Source organism: Pinus tabuliformis, chromosome 3_1 (assembly GCF_031772625.1).
Source record: "Pinus tabuliformis cultivar Carrire ecotype Pingquan chromosome 3_1, CPIR1, whole genome shotgun sequence".
NCBI classification, from domain to species: Eukaryota; Viridiplantae; Streptophyta; class Pinopsida; order Pinales; family Pinaceae; genus Pinus; species Pinus tabuliformis.
Genome location: NC_142301.1, coordinates 919,677,454 through 919,687,445, shown reverse-complemented (window position 1 = coordinate 919,687,445; position 9,992 = coordinate 919,677,454). Strand labels below are relative to the sequence as shown.

General features: G+C 37.7%; 2 non-coding genes across 2 annotated transcripts; one reads left to right on the top strand and one right to left on the bottom strand.

Moving 5' to 3' along the window:
- Nucleotides 1–1,018: 1,018 nt before the first annotated feature.
- Nucleotides 1,019–1,091, bottom strand: TRNAA-AGC (transfer RNA alanine (anticodon AGC)). Its single transcript has one exon. It is a non-coding gene; the product is annotated as a tRNA-Ala (tRNA).
- Nucleotides 1,092–1,525: 434 nt separating this feature from the next.
- Nucleotides 1,526–1,606, top strand: TRNAL-CAG (transfer RNA leucine (anticodon CAG)). The gene has a single exon. It is a non-coding gene; the product is annotated as a tRNA-Leu (tRNA).
- Nucleotides 1,607–9,992: the final 8,386 nt, after the last annotated feature.

The following is a 9,992-nucleotide window of genomic DNA, read 5'->3' as shown; positions in this document are numbered from 1 at the left end:
TTTTGTAATGCATGACTGAAGAATACACGGTGAGAGAAAAATACATATTATGCTAATTGAGGAATGTTTTTCGCTTGTTGAACTTATGGTATTGAATTTATCACACTAACACTTTACAAAAATGAACTAACAATATTCATGATGAAAATAGCAATATGGAAGATTTTTCTGCATATTGAAAAAGGCAATATGGGAGATTCCAATCACATTCCAAGGCATTTTTTAAAATGTGGATGTGACAAAAGGTTGTTGTGGAAGGTGCTGTTTGTATATTTTAACACACTAACACTTTACAACAATGAACTAACAATATTCATGATGAAAATAGCAATAGGGAAGATTTATCTGCATAATGAAAAAGACAATATGGGAGATTCCAATCATGTTCCAAGGCATTTTTTAAAATGTGGACGTGACAAAAGGTTGTTGTGGAAGGTGTTGTTTGTATATGGGAAATTTCTTGATCATTGTGTATAATCCTAATGTTGATAGATATGTCTACTAAGTGGTTCCAATTAATGGGGCATTGATTTGAGTGGTCAATATATTTTTATTATTTATCAAAGTAATCTTGTGTTGTATTTCTGTTCTTCAATTTATGCCTTACGACGTTTCCTTTGTAACATTTGGTGCAAATGCTAGTTTAAATTCAAAATATATTAATGTAGAAATGAAAAATGGAAAATGTGAAAAATATATGAATTAAACAAATAAATAAAAACAAAAGATTACGCATTTTTAATGAATATAATATATATTTTTTAAATTCAAAATATATTAATGTAGAAATAAAAGCATGGGAAATGCGAAAAATCTATGAATTAAACAAATGAATATAATATATATATTTTTAGATTCAAAATATATCAATGTAGAAATAAAGAATGGAAAATGCGAAAAACCTATGAATTAAACAAATGAATATAACATATATGTTTTTAAATTCAAAATATATCAATGTATAAATAAAAGAATGGAAAATGCGAAAAATCTATGAATTAAACAAATAAAACTTAAATGGAGATGCGGGGTATCGATCCCCGTACCTCTCGCATGCTAAGCGAGCGCTCTACCATCTGAGCTACATCCCCGATGAATTTTGGTTCCGTTTATGTTTAATATGTTTAATTCCGTTGACCACATGGATTCAAAATAGTCCTGCTGAAAAAACGGTAGTGTGCCAGTCCCAGTGGACGTAATGTGTCCATGTTGTCTGGTAAATCTGATGCCGTTACCGGAGATTGAACCCGCGACACCTAGACGAGTGGAAATTGTCATACTAGAACCACTAATTTTGAGGATTATGAAGGGCAAGGTGTGTAAAATGAATTGAGGGTTAGCGAAGAATATTTATGTGAATACAGTGTTTGGTTGCAAGGAATGTAATGCTGTCTGTGGGACGTTTGTGTCGTAGACTGACCGGATACAATACCTACTCTCTCTTCTTTTCAGGATGAGAACTATTGCTGTCCGCACCTTCATCAAGACATATAGGATTGCTCCTTAGAATTACATATAAAAGATTGTCAAGATGGCCGAGTTGGTCTAAGGCGCCAGTTTCAGGTACTGGTCCGAAAGGGCATGGGTTCGAATCCCATTCTTGACAGAACTCTTTTTCGCTCAAATACAAGGTATGGCATTCTTCCTTTAATTCTTTGAATCCCATACTTGAAAGAGGTTTTGTTTAGCAATCTTCTTGACAGAAATATTTTCTCTCAAATACAAGGTACGACATTCTTCCTTTAATTCTTTGAATCCCATTCTTGAAAGAAGTTTTGTTTAGCAATCTTCTTGACAGAAATATTTTCGCTCAAATACAAGGTACGACATTCTTCCTTTAATTCTTTGAATCCCATTCTTGAAAGAAGTTTTCTTTAGCAATCTTCTTGACAGAAATATTTTCGCTCAAATACAAGGTATGACATTCTTCCTTTAATTCTTTGAAACCCATTCTTGAAAGAAGTTTTGTTTAGCAATCTTTAATTTAAATGAAAAGGGCATTTGTTTGGTAATCTTTAATCCAAATGAAAAGGACATGGTTTGAATCCATTTGGTTTAGCAATCTTTAATTTAAATGAAAAGGGCACTTGTTTGGTAATCTTTAATCCAAGCATGGTTTGAATCCCATCGTCCGGCCCTTGGAACCATTTGTGCCCAGCTCAAACGAAGCAACATGAACATAATTTCTCCGAATATGAAGGTCCTTGCGGACGGCTCGAAACGGTCCTCCCTTGCATACTTATTTCCTTCCATTTCACCCTCCATTATCTTATTACAATGAACAATTGTGTCGGGTGCAAAATTGAAGGAATCTTTTTACAAAATATCGGGCACATTGTGGCCGCCGATGCTACTGGTCTATCCGGTGGATTAGCAGCATTAGCGAATCCCTCTTGGGCTAAATTCAAAGCTTTTGCAGGTATTCTCATAATAATAACATGATTTATTAGTGGTTTGCCGGAAAAAAATACATATTTTGAATATTTATGTCCCTTATTACACCCGAATGGAGTTCTGGACCAGATTAAAGGCTTGTGGCATTATGAAAATTGGTTCTCTCATTATGACAAGGGATTTTAATCTAACTACATCCGAGGCTGAAATATGGGGTCCAAAAGGAAAGTTGGATCCTATTTCAGGGAACTTTTTGAAAGCTGCTTCCTCGTGGATATTGTGCCAAACCCCACTTGCTCTTACATGGTGTAATGTCAGGCTGGGGCACGATTGCGAAAAGGCTGGACTGCTTCATTATACATGAGAACCTGGGGCATGTAAAATCTTGGATTTCTCCGGCAAAATGATCGGACCACTCTCCCATCATTTTACAATGCAAAGTCGAGAATTTCTGGAGAGGCCATCCCTTCAAATTCAACCACTCTGGGTTGAAGGAACCAGATTTCGTTCTAATGGTTCGTCGCATTTGGTCCTCCATGGATGGATTATGTGGGCGAGAAACTGAGATATCTCAAAAGGGCAGTAAAAACTTAGGGTAGAAATAAAAAGCAAGGATACAAGGATGAGTTGAAGCGTATTGAATGTGAGATGAAAATATTAAATGATCTGGATGGTCCCGGGTTTCTATCTGATACATCCCAACAGAAGCTTCTAGAACTTGGGGCTAGGAAAAGACACATCCTCCGTTTTCATAAAGAATCTTGGCGTTTGAAAAGCAGAGCATCCTGGATTGCAGTAGGAGAAAATAACACAAAATTCTTCCACCATTTCGCTTCTAGCAGGAGGAAAATGAACACCATCTAGGAAATTGTAAATGTTTTGGGTGCAAAACACACGAAATTAAAGGAGATACACTCGACGGTTATAAAATATTTTGGAGCACTTGGGCCCATCCAGGAGTTGATTTGGACAAATAAATCGAGTTTTTTCACTCATATCCTCAGATGTTTGACGAGAATGATGACCAGGTATTGGGGGCTTAAATCTTTATGGTGGAAATCGAACAGTCCTCAAATCTTTTGCCCCGCACAAATGTCTCGGGTTGGACGGCTGAATTATTGAACTATTCACACATTTCTTGGACATCATGGGCTACAGCTTATGGATGATGGCGGGAAGAAGCTAGGGTCAGGCGATACATTTCAGATCTCTTAATTCTACCTTTATTGTTCTGATCCTTATGACTACTGATGCTACTACTTTCAGGGACTTCAAGCCCATATCACTTTGCAACATTTCTTACAAGATAATATCGAAAATCATAACCTCTCGCTTAAAGGAACAATTATCCTGTTACATCTCCCTCGAACAATTTGGTTTTCTCAAAAATAGGTGGATTCAGGATGTTGTCGCTATAGCCCAAGAGTGCATTCACTCTATCAAAGTGCAGAAACAGGAGGCCCTTATGCTTAAGCTTGATCTACATAGAGCATGCGACTATGTCGACTGGACCTTTCTTAGACACGTATGGTGGAATGGATTATAGCATGTGTTACATCAGTTAATTATGCGACACTAGTGATCAATGGAGCGTCTTCCCCTTCTTCCAGGCTTCTCAAGGTTTGCGCCAAGGTTATTCCCTTTCCCATCACTATTCCTTCTGGTTATTGATACACTGAGCTAGAAAATTTCTGAGGCTAGACAAAATGGGATCTTTCTTGGAATAATGGTTTCCAGGAAAACAATTGTTTCTCGTCTTATTTTTGTAGATGACGTCCTGATACTTGGGAAGGTTTCAGCGGCCCAGTGGTCTCATTATATATATGCTTATTAATAATTTCAAGGATGTCTCGGGTATATCTATTAACAAGGATAAGTCTATCCTTATCTATGTTTCAGAGCATCATGAGCAGGTTGCAGAAATAGCCTCTATCTTCTTTGCCAACACATCTGACCTGGACAATGGATTTAGATACCTCTGTTTCTATCTGAAACCACACAAATATAGAATAAGGGCCTGACAATGGCTTATACAAAATTTCGAAGTTAGACTTAGATCATGGTCCCATCGATGATTGTCCTTGGGTGGAAGATTGACTCTCACTCAATCTGTTTTACAAAGCATCTCAGTGTACTAATGCATTTATTCCTTCTGCCCAAGAAGGTAATCAAATGTATTAATTCTATCATTCGCTAGATCTTGTGGTCTGATGCCCGTAGCCTGAGTAAAATTCCCCTTGTGAACTTGGAGCCTCTCTGTCGGAATAAGGAAGAGGGAGGTTCGGGCATAAAATAACTGGAACGTTTTGGTTGGGCTCTCATTATCAAAAGTTTATGGCGGGCTATGTTTGAAGCGGGCTTATCGCAGGATATTATATCTGACAAATATATGAAGGGGCAACCACTGCATATTTGGATCCAGAATGGGGTGTGCTCTCCTAAATATCGCTCTCATATATGGAATAGTTTCTTAAAGCTTAAACATTGGTTCCTTGGTAACCTCAAATGGGACATTGGATCGGGCAATGTGGATAGAGGTGGGACTGGACCCTATCTTGGGATTCAGTGTTAATTTTATACTTCCATGTGAAATTATCCAACATTTACATACGCAGGGTGTATATAAATTAAAATAGTTGGTTGACATGGTTCCTTTGGTATTATTTCGTGCTATCGTAAATTCTATGAAGCTGGGTCTTGAAGGTCATTCAGCTGTTATATGGGATAGTTATATAAAAAAAATATATGATGTCGGGATCACCTTCAACAACTGACCTGATTCTTGTTGACCTGATTCCTTAACATGGTATGGGCGTTCCACACACTCTATCTCGGTTCATGAGATTTATAGAATTATTTCTCCTATTTCAAAGACCACAGGATCGAAATGGTACAAACAGTTGTGGAAGTGGCATATTCCACTAAAGCTGAAATGCTTCGACTGGCTTGTGGGGCATAATAAAATTTTTACTGGGGAGAATTTAACCAAGCGTGGCTTGCAGGGACCTGGTAGACGTTGTATCTGCATGCAGACTTATGAGGATCATAATCACCTATTTCTCAAATGCCCTGGCTTTGTTGCTATATGGAATCTCGTCCTACATAGATTGAATATCACTATGTGCTGGGATTATTTCTCTATAAGCGATTGGTATTCAGATTGGTGCAAAAATTTCAAGGAGCTCGGGGCCCTTTCCATTTTCATATGTTGGGGTATATGGAAAGGCAGGAGCTCAAAAAATTTCAACAACATTCCCCTCCACATCGACCGTATTAGTTACAAAATGATCTTATATTTCTCGGAATTCTAGCGGAGGCCGGTCGGTGGGATTTAAAAACACTCCATGCGCATTGATTGTTGGAGCAAATATTCGGTGGGTTTCTTTGACGTTGCGACACGTAATTTGACATGTAGTTGTGGTGCTCTCATTCCCGGGCGCCTAGACTTCTTTATTACTTCCAAATGGTTCCGGTACCAATTCCAAAGCAAAGATTTCGGCACTTTGGGGTCTCCTCTATTGTGCTAGGTGGATATCCATCTCGGCCATTGTAACTGTCTTCAGTGATTTTAAAGTCACAGTCAATTGGGCCAACCACAGAAATGGTTTCAATCTTTCGCAAATCTCCAAGTGGCTGTCCTGTATCAGGATTCTCTCACAATACTTTGAGGAGATCACTTTCACACACATTCGTCGTTTCCAGAATTCCTCGATGGACAAATTATCAAAATCTGCCTTTTTTTCCAGACGAAAAAAATGATGTCTTTTATATATATAAAAAGAAAATACGAATACAGAGTTCTTTGAGCTTTCTTCTCATCCCGACTCTTGCAAAAAAAAATAAACATTCATCCTGACTCTTACATGTAACATATAGGTCAAAATCCAAAAAAACCACAGATTGCATTCATTACTAATCCTTCATGAAAACAGATTGTCCATCGTATTGCCAATGCTAAAAACAAGAAAAAAAATGAAACTAGGATAAAGGTATACGGCTAGTATCAACTCTATTGTCATGCTTGTATAATGCATAGTGGATGACCCCAGGTGTTTCTGTTACTCCTCTTTTGGAAAGCATGTCAGCAATGTTGTTTTGTTCTTTGTATATGTGCTCATAGGAGATAGGAGATGTGTACTCATAGGAGATAGGAGATGTGTAGGAAAGAGCGTTCTAAAATGCAGATGCTCTTCATTCAATATGACAGCAGAGGTAGCTGAAAGCAGTTGAGCCGCTTGATCCAATCTATGCAGCCTTTGAAGTCTCTGAATACCTGTAAATCATTGATGTTTAACCAGCTCACCAAGTATAGCACTCCCCAAAGAGTGATGATTTCTGCTTTGTTGTTTGTACCCTGCTACCTTCCCACCAAAAATGATAATGACAACCAGACTCTGTGACAATGAGGGCACCACATCCACACTGACTGTTGTTGCATGCACCCGGAAGCTTTTGCCACACGTTCAGTTTATTAATCTGCCTTGGTTTGATAATCCAACAAAACTACAGATTGCATTCATTACTAATCCTTCATGAAAACAGATTGTCCATCGTATTGCCAATGCTAAAAACAAGAAAAAAATACAAACTAGGATAAAGGTATACGGCTAGTATCAACTCTATTGTCATGCTTGTATAATGCATAGTGGATGACCCCAGGTGTTTCTGTTACTCCTCTTTTGGAAAGCATGTCAGCAATGTTGTTTTGTTCTTTGTATATGTGCTCATAGGAGATAGGAGATGTGTAGGAAGGAGCGTTCTAAAATGCAAATGCTCTTCATCCAATATGTTTGCAGAGGTGGCTGAAAGCAGTTGAGCCCCTTGATCCAATCTATGCAGCCTTTGGAGTCTCTGAATACCTGTAAATCATTGATGTTTAACTAGCTCACCAAGTATAGTACTTGCCAAAGAGCGATGATTTCTGTCCTGTTGTTTGTACCCTGCTATCTTCCCACCAAAAATGATAATAATAGCCAGACTCTGTGACAATGAGGGCACCACATCCACACCTTTAGGTGCTCGACCATAAGGGAGAGGGAGAGGTAGGCAGAATTGTGAATGAAAAGGTTGGAAGATCTGGCCAAAGAAGGTGATAGCCTGACTATTGTTGCATGCACCTGGAAGCTTTTGCCACACATTCAGTTTATTAATCTGCTTTGATTTGATTACATGTTTCTAAAGACCTATCTTAGAGAAATATGCCGCAATCCCCAGTATTGTATGCCTTATATCTACCTTATTTTGCTAAAAAAATCCATCTGTTCCTACATCGCCAAATGCCCCATATGATTAGAATGGTAAGGAACATAACTCATGTTAAGTCACAAACCAAAGTTTAAAACATGTCTCCAGTGAAAGGTGTGTCCATTTTCCACCGATCTAAAAAGTTTGTAGGACAAAGTGCCATGTTGCTGCAGCAATAGGACAATTCAATAAAAGATGTGTCACATCCTCCGAATGAAGCATACAAAGGAAACATATGCCAAGTCCAATGAAGCCTTTGTGGGAAAGATTCTCCCAAGCGAGAATTTTGTCAGGCAGAGCCAACCGACCGAAACATTTGAGTTTAGTGGAAACTCCCAATCCCAAGACTTATGAAACAATGATTATGCCTCAACGGTAGGAAGTAGGTTAGTAATATGTTTGTATATTTCACTGACCGCTATTTGGCTTTTATGCATTTTCCCAACCCAACTCAACCTGTTCGTCATGTCAGTGATATAGATTCCAGCAGCCTTGACCTGTCTAATATAAAGATCCCATCCTGTAGCCAAAGAACCAGTAAGGTCAATGTCTTCTGCCCGATGCCAAGATTGTATATGAGGTGAAGAAGCCTTATTTGAGACAATATGTGAGAAATAAAACATACATACATCTACCATGCAGATGCTGGAGGAGAAGAACAAATAGTAAATGAGTGCCCAGTAACCTCGGTCCTGTTGCCATTGCCCACCTCCCAACATAATCCCGCGAATAACCAGTGCCTGTTCCTCATCATACTACACCAAATATATGAGGATGCAGTGGAAATTTTAGCACCGTCTTTTATCCAGTTCCATGTCCTTATATGCCATGTGTTTTCCGCGAATAATCTGTGAACAGATGCCCCTGCCAGTCAGTCCTCTCCATAGGCTCTTACAAATGAGTGCTCGATTAAATGATAGCGTGTCCAATATCCCCCATCCCCATGGGATTGGGAGGTAGACTCATTTTGACTCCATGCAGCCTGGCGTGCTTCAGTATCAGGTTCTCGGAGGTGATATATGTTTGGGTGCCGGAAACATTCCACTCCATGTAGAGTTTTGCTTTGCCTCTCTGGTTAACAAATTCCACCGGGATCTCATGTGTTTTTTTATATCGATTTCCTCCTCTGGCTCTTTATGGAGAAGTTTTTTTTATGATCTCCCTACTTTTGCTTATGCAATTCTTCCTTTTTCTATTAGGAGGCTCATCATGGTGGTGGCATTGGTAGATGTTTTTGGCTTTTCGCCCTTTAGGTCCAGCTTTGGTCTTCTCTGGACCACCTATTGATATGTCTCCCATCATAGTTTTGTGTTACATGTATGCACTTTAAATGCTCCTTATAACCAATGTAGATGTAACTGTTTTATATTATATAATATAAAATTGTGTGTTTTCCGCGTGAGGAAAATAAATAAATTTATCTAGTTAAATTAAGGAGCAGTTTTGTTTGGTATTCTTTAATTAAAATGAAAAGGGCATGGGCTCGAATCCCATTCTTGACAGAAGCTTTTCGATCATATACAAGGTTTCAATAAACTGCTCTTCCGAGAAGATAGGTTGTGTTTCTTGACAGAAGCTTTTCGATCATATACAAGGTTTCAATAAACTGCTCTTCCGAGAAGATAGGTTGTGTATACCTTTACAAATTAGCTAATTAAAGTATTGTATAAAGAAAGTCCTCATCTTACAAAAGCATCTATTCCTAAGCCCTAATCTTAAATTAAATTATTGTAAAATATATTTTAAATATTTGCTTCTTCGACCTTCCGTTTTTAATTTCCAAATTTCTCATAGCTTTGCCTTTTATGGTAGGCGTGCCGCCCTTTGCAGAGTTAAGAATTTTTTGAAATTATTATTAAAAATTATCTTAGGTTATTATTTTAGAATTTTTTTGGTTAGGTAAGGTGAGTTTTGAGATGACTGGCATGTTTAATTTTTAGCTTGAGTAGCCACAACCCAAACACATAAATTATCAAAATTATCTGGGGATCACACTAGGCCTAGGTGCACCAACCTTTAGTATGACTAATTTTTGTCCTCAAGATTTCAAAATGACAACCTTTCTAGCATATAGTGCCTTGACAACACCCTATCTATTTTACACCCCATAGACTTTAAAATTATTATTATTATTATTATTATTTTAGAATTGTTAATTTTATTTAATATTTTGCTCTATTTATAACTAATTTTCCAAATTTATATATCTTCGATTTTTTTCCCAAATTCATTTGACTACTTTTTATTCGTTGAATTATGTTATAGCTATTCACTAATCTACAAATTTGATGAATGTAATGATTATGATATAATTAGCTATGTCTTAATAATTTTACATTATAGTAGTTGTATGG